This window comes from Chionomys nivalis, chromosome X (assembly GCF_950005125.1).
Source record: "Chionomys nivalis chromosome X, mChiNiv1.1, whole genome shotgun sequence".
Taxonomy (NCBI): domain Eukaryota; kingdom Metazoa; phylum Chordata; class Mammalia; order Rodentia; family Cricetidae; genus Chionomys; species Chionomys nivalis.
Window position 1 is genome coordinate 14,452,668 of NC_080112.1, and position 12,939 is coordinate 14,465,606.

Consider the following 12,939-nt stretch of genomic DNA (forward strand, 5'->3'; position numbering starts at 1 on the left):
TGCTTTCTAACTTACTGAAATCAGTCTTTTCAGGATTCCTTCCCTTCCCCCCTCCAATGGGTCACTCTCTGTCTCCCTGCTTTGCCTTCGTTCGATTCACGAATACAGTGGCTGTTGTGAGGTCTGAGTGATTTGACCTCTTCAGCAAGAAACACGTGCAAAGGTTGGGGGCTGAGGTTATCACTATGGTTATTCAGTGAATGCATCTATGGGTAAAATGCTGGATGCATGCTAATGAAGTCTGAAGGCTTGAGTTCTGGGAATAGTTATCAGAAAAAAAAAAGATGGCATTAGTTTGATATTTTTTCATTCACATTTTCTCATTCATTGAATGAGCAAGAAACCAGAGCTCAGTGCCTAGTTCATTCATCCTTGGTTCTAAAGAAATGTTCCTCTATGGGTTAAGCAAGACCTGATCTCAGGGGTTTTAGAAAGAAGCAGGTTGGTAGCTAAAATGAACAGTGTACCTCTTTGTAGGCCAGAAGTCCTGCTGACAATAAGTCTTTGGCCCTTGTCCTTTGGGTAGGGAAAAAGGATATACGTTGCTAAATCACCTGCTGCTCCTTTAGGTTTTTGTGTATGTGAACTGCCAAGAACGTGCTTTCTATTAGTAAAATCACCAAATGTCTAGCTCCTCATTTTAGGTAACAATGTTCTAACCACAGTATATGTTTTTACATGTTTACTAATCCCAACAGGCTGAGGAGATACACACTGATATTTCCCATATGCCCAATGAGGAAACAAAAACCAAGGTCACATTGTCTATTAGAGTCAAAATTTAGATCCAGGTTTTTGGCAAATGTCTGTATAACTGGGACACTATATTATCTCCATTATGCCGTCCAGTGATGACATTAATTAACAGGCCACCCAAAATTAATCACGAGAAAACATCAGACAAACCCAAACTAGAGGGTTTGTGTATAATAATGGGCATGTTCAACATTATAAAGATCATGAAAGACCAAGACTGAGAAACTCTCAGATAAAGGAGACCAGCCATCATGCAGCATATAATCTTGGACTATATATTATATATATATATTACATATATACTTTTTAATAGAATAAAATATATAGGTGGTATCATGTAGCACAGGCTGACCTTGAACCTTTTTAAATTTTTGCATATAATCATGTGAATATGCATAACATGATGCATGTGTGGAAGTGAGAAGAAAGCTTATGGGAGTCAGTTCCCTCTTGTGAGTTCTTGGAATTGAACTCAAATTGTCAGACTTGTTTGCAAGCGCCTTTAACTGCTGAGCTGTCTTGTTGGCTATGACCTTGAACTTCTTACTCTTTCTGCATTCAACTCCCTAGTATTGACATTACAGGCTTGCACCACCATGCCTAGTTTTAGGTGGTACTGGAGCTACAACTCAGGGCTTTGTGTGCTTGGCAATTATTCTACCACTGAGCTACATCCCCAGCCCCACATCAATGTTAATTTTCTGGTATTTGAAGTTAGATTGATCATATAAACTTTCATTTTGAGGAATCTAGGCAAATGATATGTAGAACTCCTTTGCACTATTTTTCAACAAATCTGGGATTATTTAAACATAGGTTAAATAAAAATAATGAATTATAAAATGTCAATGGAAAAAACAAGTGGAAGACAGAAGAGTACATGTATATTTACCTAATTCATTTTATCTTCACAATTTCTCTGTGTAGAGACTATTAAACTCCAGATTCTTACAAGTCAAAGCCAAAGTAAAAATCATTATCTTTTCTTTGGTCCCTCAGCACAGAACTCAAGTATAACTCATGTCTCTTCTGATCTGTATACCTTGTAGTGAGGGCATGCTTGCACCCTGCCCTGACAGGTGTAGACCCTATGTATTCTGTTGGCCTTTCCTTTACATGGACTTAACTATATGTCCTGTCATAAAATTCATCTGTCAAGGCCACAGTCTAGACCAGAACTCATATGACTGGACAGCATGTAGGATATTCTGAACATTTTGCAGGAATGTCAGTGACTTTAGCCATTTGCCAAATGGTGTTGACTGCAGACTTTACATGAACCCAATGATCAGTCTCTAGTAGTAACTGAGGATAGATGACCCATACTTTTGTAAAGACATCTGCTTCCTGATTTCCAGGAGGACTCAATGGGCTGCAGGCTGCTACATGGAAAACTATCAGGGGTTATGATTCCTATTATGTATTTGTCTTCACATCTGTTTCTCCTACCATGGCTGACCCAACACCTTCCAGTTTTCCTTTTCTCATTGGGAAACCCATAAAATGAAGCCTCGTGAGTGTAGCCCACTTGACAGTATCTTGTCTTAGGCAATCAGTCTCATGAGGGACTACTATCCACATTGCTCTTCACTAGGCCCATTGGCTACATTTTCTTTCTTTTCTTTCAGTCACATGGTTTCTATGTTTATTTGTTTAGTACAACTACCCATTCCTGTTTCTTGCTCCCATTCTTTATACCGGGAATACCAGGCATACATAGGGATGGATGGTGTCCCTTTTAACACTTAATTTGGGTTTTCTGTTGGTTCAGTTATTAGAGGGGGTCTCAGAGACTTGGAAGGACGCTAACCCAAGGAAGCCTGTATAACACTGATAACATGGCTTGCAAACACTACATCATATTCCTGTAAATATGCATACCACCTTTGTAGAGTTTAATTTTATGCCACTCTAGAAAGAGACTTGACTGGAAGGTGGCTCAATCCTTTCTTAATTGTATAAGGTATTTTTGTGGCTACCAAAGTGTGACTGGTGATAAATTCTGCCTGTTGTAATGGTTTCTTTGCAGCCATCAACTGTTACAGCACTGTGTACGGAGCATCTACCCCTTTCCAAAACCATATTATAATCATTTGTTCAGCTTGTTTTTGCCTTAGCCCTCAGCTGTAGCCGTCTGAGCTTGTGGTGACTTCTAACACAAAAGAGCACTGGGATAATTGGACACACAGCTGTTTAGCCTGTCCTACAAAGATCTTAGCTTGCTCAACAACCTCTTTAGCCTTCCTGTTCCAATTCTGCATGCCACCCATCTTTATCAAATAGTTATATAGAGGATGGGTAAATAATTGGGCAAGGTGGTTTGTGAAACTCTGCCAGTGTCTAAGAAGCCCCAAGAATATCTAGCTCTTTTTTATTTTTTTCATTTATTTTACAAATCTGTAACTTTTATACATTTACAAGCACTGACTGTTGTAGGATTTTCTCATCATACCAATATTATTGGACCAGGATGCCGCCAGGAATTTTGCAGTTTTACCTGGCTCCTTGGACCTTGTATGGGTTGAAATCTTATTCTTTTAGATACACCAGTGTGTCTTTTCAATGTTTTTCTAAATCTGTAAAAATACTCAGAAGTTAGCATAATGTTATCTGTGTAATAAAACCCTATTAGAAAGGATGGGACAGGATAACAAAGCAAGGTGCTAGGCCACCATCCTTTTGACAAATAGTGGAAGTATGAAGGTATCCTTGGGGAAGTAATTTTAAGATTCATTGTTGGCCATTCCAGGGAATGTAAATTAGTCTTGGGATCCAGCAGCAAAGAGATTAGTAATAAACACATCACTTCTGTCTGTTTGACTTTGCCATCCTGAGGAACTTTCATGGGACCTTACATTTTTCCACCCACTATGGTTTTGGGCCTGGCTCGAGATGTTTGGTTTATCCCAGTGCCATGAGGGAATGGTTGTGCTCACTTGTTAGCTTGACCCTAGCTGTGGTGTGGTAGGCACTTGCCAAGCTTCCTGTGCCCGCCTCTCCCCCCACTTTCTTGAGCCAGGATGTGATAGAACCTTGAATTGTGGCTAAGCCGCTTCAGTTGTCACTCCCTAGCCACATTAAGTTTCTGTGAGTACCCCAGCTAGGCAAACATTTTTCATCCTAAGCATGCTTGTTTTTCAAGCTTTTTTTTCCAGGAGAGAAATGTGCACAGTTTATGTATTGCCCGCCCCTAGGATAAGCCTGGTTCTTTTAGTTTGTATACTTTTATCCTCATAATCATCAACCGCTGTGCATTGCCCCTGGTGGTTTTAGGTGTTGTCATGAATTAAGGTGCACTCAACTTCAGTATCTACCAAAGCCCAAATATTTTGTATATTGGTAGAGGGACCAACGAATTTATAATTTACCATAAGGCCTCTGCTTGCTGTGTACGGCCCTCACTCCAGACAGCTTTAGCCATCCTTTCAGAGGAGCAGCTAAAGTGGTTCCCACCCTAGAACATCTTTCTCCACATCAGGGGTACATCGGGGACTATCTGTACCTTCCTGTCTTCCATGCTTTTAACCCTTTGGTAAACTTGTTGGCCAGGCTTTAAATTCTTCTAAAACTCCAATTCCACATTGTTTGTTGTTTTTTTCTCTTCATCTCCCTGGTGCTTTATCACATTAATTTTATTCACATCTTTATATAGGTTGTTCAGATCCACCAAAGTCTCCTCACAAAAATCACATTCCGGGCTGGAGAGATGGCTCAGTGGTTAAGAGGATTATCTGCTCTTCCAAAGGTCCTGAGTTCAATTCCCAGCAACCACATGGTGCCTCACAACCATCTGTAATGAGGTTTGGTGCCCTCTTCTAACCTTCAGGTATATACACAGACAGTAACATTGTATACATAATAAATATTTAAAAAAAAACAAAAATCACATTCCACCATATAACTCACCAAAGCCACTACTATTCCATCCCAGTCCTGAAGTCCCCGATGAGTCAACATCTTTTTCAACTAGTGAACAGAGTTCTATCTGACCCAGTGACAAGCTTTATCAGATGTGCTTTTTAAAAAATGAACTAGCATTTTTCCTTGGTTTTCCTCCTCTTACGTATCTGACTCTTCCCACTGGTTCCAAGTTTTGGGATCCCAGGAAGGTCTCTTCAGCACAGCTTTAACTTGCACTCAAAACCATCATTTTGACTGGAAACTGTAAAGTGCCCTCAGCTGACATCTGGAACTCCTTGCCACAAGGCACTGTGTGTAGGGATAAGTCCCGCCCCTTAGGGGGCGTGTTCACCTCAGGCTAATGTTTACCTATACATCTGGCAAGCGTGATTGTAGTGGTTGCTTCAGCTTTCCTGGTCTCTGCAGAACAGTGGTTCAAAAGTCTATTTCCCCATTAAAGCTGTATATATTTTTACAATCTGTCTGCATTCGTTTACGCCGTTACATTTTGGCATCCAACGTCGGGCTATTCCCCGCCCCCACTCAAGCACGTAGCCCACTAGCTAACACAGCATGCTCCCGGGTGCCGTTTTTTAGTTCGTGACTCGGGCCCTAGTGCCCAGTCCAAGATACACTCGGCCAAACAGGCCGATTCTGCCCTGCCTGCTCGCCGGTTGTGGTGGCGCACGCCTTTAATCCCAGCACTCGGGAGGCAGAGACAGGCGGATCTCTGTGAGTTCAAGACCAGCCTGGTCTACAAGAGCTAGTTCCAGGACAGGCTCCAAAACCACAGAGACCACCACTGGCAGGAACCAGTCATTGCAGGTAAAAAAATAATTCTTTTATAAACAAAATGTCTGAACACATTACCATTCAAGAATTTAACAGTTTTTTTAATTGTACCATGTGGGAGATTTTACAAGAGGTGTCTATCACCCCACATCTATGGATCCTTCTGGGATTCGTAGTTTTCATTGGCACTAAATGGTTTGATAACAGAAATATGATAAAGTCTTTACGAGACGAATCCAGGATTCTTAAGGCAGAGATTGAACACTTAAAAACAATTGAGAATGACAACAATCTTCTCAAGAATCAGTTTGAAGTTCTCCAGGAAGAGAACAGATCTTTGTTTAATATGACTTGATCAACCGAGCAAAATTTTAAAAAGGTACAGGCTGATGTTAAGGAGAAGTTCATTACTATGGAAGAGGGAACAGCTAATTTGGATCGTAAGCTTCAGTCCCTTTCTGTAGGAACTGAAACATTAACTGAGAGAATCAAAACTGCTGAATGTGACAATCGGATTTTGTCTAAAGCTTATGACAGATTGGCGGAAAGATTGTCAATACAAGAAGGCACGGTTTATGCCATAAATAATTATGTCCAAAGATGAGATGTTATCTCTAATGGACAAACTTCATACTTTAGAATCCTCAATGAAGGCTTTGGAACATAATTCTGGACAGGAGATTCAGACATTGCAGAAGGCAATGGTGAATAGAATTGAAAAGACTGAGGAATTTCTAAATTCTGATGAAGAAGAGCAAAGGGTAGAAAGGCAAATTTTAACTACATCTGTGGGTCAATCTTTCCGGGACAATTTCCACAAAGCTCTACCTACAGCTATACCTGCATTTCCAGTAATAACAACAGAGAAGGTAATTGGTTCCAGAAATCCTAGGGTCATCAAGGAAGATACATAGGAGCCTGTCCGTATGAATAATCTCAAAGAAATTAAACAGGCTGTCATGACTTTTGGGATACACACCTCTTTTGTTAAAGAGATGCTAAAATCTTGGGCCACGACAAGCAGAGCAACCCCCTTGGACTGGCTCCAGCTGAGCTCTGCGGTACTTGAGAGTGGACCGCAATTGAAATGGAAATGCTTATTCAGGCAAGTTGTTATATGTATATATGTGTGTGTGTGTGTGTGTGTGTATTTCTGATCTTGATTAAGGTATTGTGATTGTGTAGTTCATTTAAAAATGTAATGTATATAGGTTTAATAGATAATCATAATAGTTAAGTTTGTAGTCATGTTAAGATTTTCTAGATGTGCATAGATATATTTTAGATAGGCATTCTTCATATCTTTTAAAGATTATAGAATATGGCATTTTAAATGTTTTAATAACTTAGGGTTTTTCATGACAATGAGACACATCTGCTCCTGGCAGCACCAATCTACTTCAAGAAGAAGATGGGCATCGAAGAGGATCCTTATGGAGTTTGATAGCCATTTGGGCAAGAAACTGCTCTTGCCTGGACTATTGCATAAACTGGACACAGAGAACCCGCAGAGAGAGGACTACTGAACTTGCCTAAAGGTGAGATGATCTTTTGGGGTTCCTGATTCATGAAAGAGTCTGAGAGACATTCTGCAGGATACAGCAGATAGTGACTGAAATGCCTTTGAAATTTCCTGCTTCATGGAAATGTCTCTGGATACTATGGACCTGTAGGCCGAAGATGGATGCCCCAACGGTACAGAGAACTTTGGGTGACTGTCCAGGCAGCGAGATGTCTCTGTGATTTCTAGAGTTTTGTAAGTTGCTTACTTCTCATTTACTTAGGTAATATTATATCGTTCTGGAGTCTTTAATGGAGCTGAAGAATAGTTATAGCTTTTCTTAGTTATGATAAAGATAAAATAGATGTAAATATTGTAATTTTTACTTGATAACTGTTTTGTTATATGTAATTTTGCTATGTTAAAGTTAAAGCCTTTTTTTAAACAGAAAAAGGGGAAATGATGGAGGAAGGTCATTGGTTAAATAATAAAGAAACTGCTTGGCCCTCATAGGTTAGAACATAGGTGGGTGGAGTAAACAGAACAGAATGCTGGGAGGAAGAGGAAGTGAGCTTAGATGCCATTTCCTCTCCTCTCTGGGGCAGACGCGATGCCACTCCTCTCCAGAGCAGATGCGATGCAGCCAGCCACCAGGTCAGACATGCTGAATCTTTCCCGGTAAGACTAGTGCTACACAGATTATTAGAGATGGGTTGATCAGGATATGAGAATTAGCCAGTAAGTGCTAGAGCTAATGGGCCAAGCAGTGTTTAAAAGAATACAGTTTGTGTGTCATTATTTTGGGGCATAAGCTAGCCAGGCTATCAGGAACTGGGGCAGCAGGAACACAGCCCGCAGCTCCTCACTACAACTGTGCTTCACCTCTTTCACTGCTTCTTGAGTTGAGCCTCACATGGTAACTTGCCTTCCTATCTATTTTCCCATTAGTGCAAACTTCTTTGTACACTTGCCCTTCTGTCTGTCTGCACCTACATACTTTACAGTAGTACAACCTGCCCACCCTAGGCTACTGTCTCTGGCTACCAGCATGCTGGTTTCTAGTCCCCAGACTTTTCCTTCTCAAGTTACATGTTCCACACTGCACATGAAGTACTAAGAGAAAGGTTCTGAATAAAGACATCCTGAAGACTTTGTTTGCATGGGTTCATTTGAGTTAATTTTGTTTGTTTCATTTTGTTGAGACAGAATCTCTCTATGTAGCCCTAGCTGTCCTGAAACTCTCCTATATAAAACAGGCTGCCCTCAAACCCACAAAGATCTGCCTGTCTCTGCCCACAGAGTGCTAGGATTAAAGGTGTGTGCCACCATGTCCTGCTGATATACAGGTTTTTTTTTCTTGATGGTATGGGGGCCAGGGGACGTGGTCTCTCTATGTAGCCCTGGCTGTACTAGAACCCTGGCTGTACTAGAAGTCACTTTGTAGACCAGGCAGGCCTCAAACTCACAGATCCACCTGCCTCTGACTCCCAACTGTTGGGATTAAAGGTGTGCATTACCATGCCCTGCTGGTATAAAATTTCTAAGAACTTTCACATTAATATTTACAGTTTACAACATTCAAATATGACAAAAATTTACTTGGTATATGGCAGATGATACGTTGTATTAATGCAGAGTTCCAGAAGCAGAGAAGAGTTCAGATTTAGCCAAGTACAGGTTGTAAAATATTGATTGGTAAATTGCAATCTCTATGGACTTTAGTGTCCTAATCTGTAAAATGAGAGGTAGCAAACCTATTCAGCAATGTGAAGATGCTTATATGAGATCATACTTATTAAAATACAAGGACTGGGGTGATGGCTCAGTGGGTAAAGTGATTGTCCCGCAAGTCTGACAACCTGATTTTGGATCCCCAGAACCCACATAAAAAGCTAGACACAGTAGTGTATACATCCATAATCTCAATGAATCCCTACGAAGACACAGGGACCTGAAACAGGAGAATCACTGGAATCTCTCAGGCAGTAAGCATGGCATGTACAACAGTGAACAAGGAAGGAGATCCTGTCCCAAACACGTGCAAGGTGAGGACCTACACCTGAAGTTGGTCTCTGATCATTCACATGCTGCAGCATGCATAACCCCCAAACATAGACACGTATATACAAATCACCTAATAAAACTGGGCATGGTGGCACAAGCCCATAATCCCAGGATTTGATAAACAAAGGCAGGAAAATTGTGAGTCTGCCTCAAACTAGGATGTGTAGCAAGTTCTAAGCCAGGTGGTGCAGTATAATAAGACCCCTTATGAAAAACCAAACTGACTAAAGATGATGCTCAATTGGTACTGTGCTTGCTTAGCATGCACAAGATCCTGTGTTTGAGACCCATTATCACATAAACTGGGTGTAAACACCTATAATCCCAACACTTGGGTAGTGGAGGTGAGAGTCACCCTCGGTTGCTTAGGGATCAAGAAATTGTCTCAAAAAGAAAAGGAAAAGCAGACAGGCAAACAAACTAAAAACATAAGAGACGCAAACTTCAGCATATACCAGATATTCAGAAATTGTAAGTCGTCTTCCTATTTCTATAATTAAACAATAGAATGGTAAGCAACCAAGGGCGAAAAAAATTTAAAGTATGCCTTCTGAAAGCATCCAATTCAACTCCTTAATTTTACACAAAAGAAAAATGAGAACCAAAATCAGGTGGAAAGAAATGTTATGTCCTTGACTGGCAAAATGAATCAGTGGGTTAAAGGCACTGTTACAAAGCCAGACAACCATAGTTCAGTCCCTGGGGTCCATATAGTGGCAAGAGAGAATCTTCTCTAAGTTGTCCTCTAATCACTAAGCACCAAAGCATGTGCACACAAATAGACAGACAGACAGATAGATCAATAAGTAGATAGATCAATAGATAAATCAATAGACATGTGGATGGATGGATGGATGGATGGATGGATGGATGGATGGATGGAATAAAAAAAAACTACAAAGATATGTCCAGGTAATAACCATCTAACTGTAAAGGGTCAGATGCTATTACTGAACTTAGAGAGCAAACACATTTCCTGTCTTATTTCTAATGCTTGAGTTTCTACAATGAAGAACTCAGGCATGAGAGCTTGAATTTCTTTTTCTTTTTTTAAACATAATTTTTATTGATTCTTTGGGGATTTCACATTATGCACCCCAACCCCACTCATTTCCCAGTCCCTCCATACCCACCCTTCACCCTTATAGAACACCCCCTAAAGAAAACTTAAATAAAAAATAAATTTAAAACAAATAAGAATATTAATTAAAAACAAACTAATGTCAGCCACATTCAGAGAGTCCGGTCTGATAACATGCTCATTCAGTCCCAGTCCAGCTGGCCTTGGTGAGCTCCCACCATCTCAGTGGGTGGACGCACCACTCGCTGTCCTGACTTCCTTGCTCATGTTCTCCCTCCTTCTGCTCTTCATCTGGACCATGGGAGCTCAGTCCAGTGCTCCAATGTGGGTCTCTGTCTCTATCTCCATCCATCCATCCATCGCCGGATTAAGGTTCTATGGTGATATGCAAGATATTCATCAGTGTGGCTATGGGATAAGGCCAGTTCAGGCCCCCTCTCCTCCGCTGCCCAAGAACCTAGCTGGAGACATCTCTTTGGATACCTGGGAACCCCTCTAGAGCCAAGTCTCTTGTCAACCCTAAAATGGCTCCCTTAATTAAGATATCTTCTTCCCTGCTCCCATATCCACCCTTCCTTTATCTCAACCATCCCATTCCCCCAAGTTCTCCCCAATCCTCCCCCTTTCCCTTCTCTCTCCCTATCTCCCCTTCCCCCCAAGCACCCCACCCCCATGTTCCCAACTTTTGCCCAGGAGGGCTGACAGAAGCCAATGATAAAGGCACTGGATTTTGATTCTACTGCATGTACTGGCTTTTTGGGAGCCTAGTCTGTTTGGATGCATACCTTCCTAGACCTGGATGGAAGGGGGAGGGCCTTGGACTTCCCACAGGCCAGGGCACCCTGACTTCTTTTAGAACAGGAGAGGAAGGGGGAGTGGATGGAGTGGGAAGGAAATGGGAGGAGGTGGAAATTTTTAATGAATAAATAAGTAAATAAAAAACTAATGAAAATAATATCATACAGTATACTCTTTTTTCCCAAACAGCTTCGCTTGCAGATGTTCATTGTATAATGTATTGTTGGTCAAGGCCTCTGGCTTCTGATACCCCATCAATACTGGACCCTCACAGAAACTCCTCCCAAATATCATACTGTTGCCCCAGAGATCCTGTATCTCTATTTTTACAGGACCAGTCCCTTCACGTGCTCCAGCGGACCATAGATGGGGTAGATGTTGGGGAGTGCCAATTCAAAGCCCTGGGCCAGGGGGAGCAGGGCCAGTTTGGCAAAGCCCTCATGGTTCAACACATGGTTCACATGGGACCCTGTGGTAATACAGACAACAGACATCAACACAAAAACCAGCTTCAGCAGGACCATAGACTCAGACATGGCCAGCAGTAGCAGTTTGAGCCTTTCAGATTGGCATAGGCCAAGCAGCAGCATGGTTGCTAGACTCCAACATGGCCCCTGGTAGCAGCCCAGACCCCAGGCACTCACATGGCTTTCGATGATAACAGGAGCCATGATATCAACACAGATCCTGGCTGCAATAGGGCCACAGACTCAGACATGGTCCCCAGCCACAGCTCGGAAGGGTCTGACTTTCAGTCTCAGAACCCACATATAAAAGTCCAGGCATGGTACTGAAGGTTTATAATACTTGCTCTGGGAAGATGGAGACAGATCCCTGGTGTTAGTAGCCAGCCTAGCCTACTTTGTGGGAGACCCTGCATGCAATGAACTGTTGTATCTAAGGATGACACTCAAGATAATCCTCTTGTGGGGGCTGAAGAGATGGCTCAGAGGTTAAGAGCATTGCCTGCTCTTCCAAAGGTCCTGAGTTCAATTCCCAGCAACCACATGGTGGCTCACAACCATCTGTAATGGGATCTGGTGCCCTCTTCTGGCCTGCAGGCATACACACAAACAGAATATTGTATACATAATATAAATAAATAAATAAATAAATATTTTTTAAAAAGATAGTCCTCTTGTCTCCAAATGCTTGTATACACACATGCACCTGCATGGCACTATCAAGCTTTCACACAAATGCAATTGTAAGATATCCTCTTTAATTATCTATCTCTTGGATTCAATTTTGTCTCCTATAATAATCTGAAGCAAGATGACTTTTTCTCACTGACAAGGCACATTCATGTATTCAAGGTATATTAGACTGTCCACTGCTGTAATGAATACCTGAAAAAATGGTTTCAAGAAAGAAGGATTTCTTTTGGCTCATCGGTTTAGAGGTTTCCAGTCATGGTTGGCTGGTTCCATTGTTTCTGGGCCATAATGAGCATATGATGGAGCAAAGTTGCTGACTTCATAGCATACAAAATCAGAGAGTCACAGACAAAGAGACAGGGGACAAAATAAGTCCTTCAAAACCATGCATCCAGGGACCTACTCCATGCTATCAGGTGTTGTGGAATAATATTTTTGTACACTGTGAAGATGTGTCTTTTCCAAGGTGCCTTCTTATTGGTTTAACAGCCATTAGCTAGGCAGGAGTTATAAGTGGATCAGCCAGGCAGATGGAACACCGGGAAGGAAAAGGATGGAGTCGTGAGGAGTTGCCAGTAAGACTCAAAGGAAAAAGCATGTGCATTACAAAGTAAAGATAGCCACGTAAAAGAACACAGATTAAAAGAAGTGATTTATGGGCTGGAGAGATGGCTCAGTGGTTAAGAGCACTGACTGGTCCTCCAGAGGTACTGAGTCCAATTCCCAGCAACCACATGGTGGCTCACAGTCATCTATAATGAGATCCAGTGTCCTATTGTGGTGTGCGGGCACACATGGAAGGAATGCATTCTACATAATAAATTTAAAAAAAGAAGTGAGTTAATTTGTCAGAGCTAGTTAGTAACAAGCCTAAGATATGGCCAAGCTTT